Source organism: Monoraphidium neglectum, assembly GCF_000611645.1.
Source record: "Monoraphidium neglectum strain SAG 48.87 unplaced genomic scaffold scaffold02899, whole genome shotgun sequence".
NCBI classification, from domain to species: domain Eukaryota; kingdom Viridiplantae; phylum Chlorophyta; class Chlorophyceae; order Sphaeropleales; family Selenastraceae; genus Monoraphidium; species Monoraphidium neglectum.
The window spans coordinates 7,577-8,258 of NW_014010729.1; positions in this window are offsets into that span (position 1 = coordinate 7,577).

Consider the following 682-nt stretch of genomic DNA (forward strand, 5'->3'; position numbering starts at 1 on the left):
CCGCGGCCCGCCTCAAGGCGTGCGCGGCCCACGGCGTCATGCACTCTCTGAGTTGCGCGGCAAAGCGAGAGGTGGGTTTCGCTGGAAAGGACCTGCGTGCCCTGCTCTGTCGGCGTGCAATCACACATGTCGCACGTGTGACAAACCGCCCGATGGATTCTCAACGAATGTGAGTCTTGGCTGTTTAGTTTCCAGGCCACGTCTGCTCAGCGGGCTGCGAGTTGCCCGTCAGGCCAGCCACTAGCACACTCGTCCACCTGCGCCGGCCCCGCCCCTTGCCCCAGCAGCGCAAGGGGCACCCACAGCTGTCCCCGCAGCGTCGCGCGGCAGCGTCCTCCGCCGTTGCGGCAGCCTTTGCTTTTCATCGCGCCGACTGCGGTTTCATCCAGCTGCGCCCACCGCGCAACAAGCCCTCAGCATCTCCTCTTTCAATGTCGCCTTGCAGGTTCCGCGGGAGCTCCTGCCCCTGTTCCCGGACCACCTGCTGGTGGGTGCACGGCACGCGTGGTTAGGTTCTTATGGCGTTTGGAAGTTCCCCAGACAACTCTCTGTTGGGCGGATTCTCGCTGCTGGGTCGTTGAATGCCAAGTCTGCCCCGTAATCCTTGAGTATTGGTAAGGTGGGTGTTGGGAGAGAAGCCGCCCCCGTGACCTGTCCTTGTTTGGCTCCCGCTCCCCCCCAC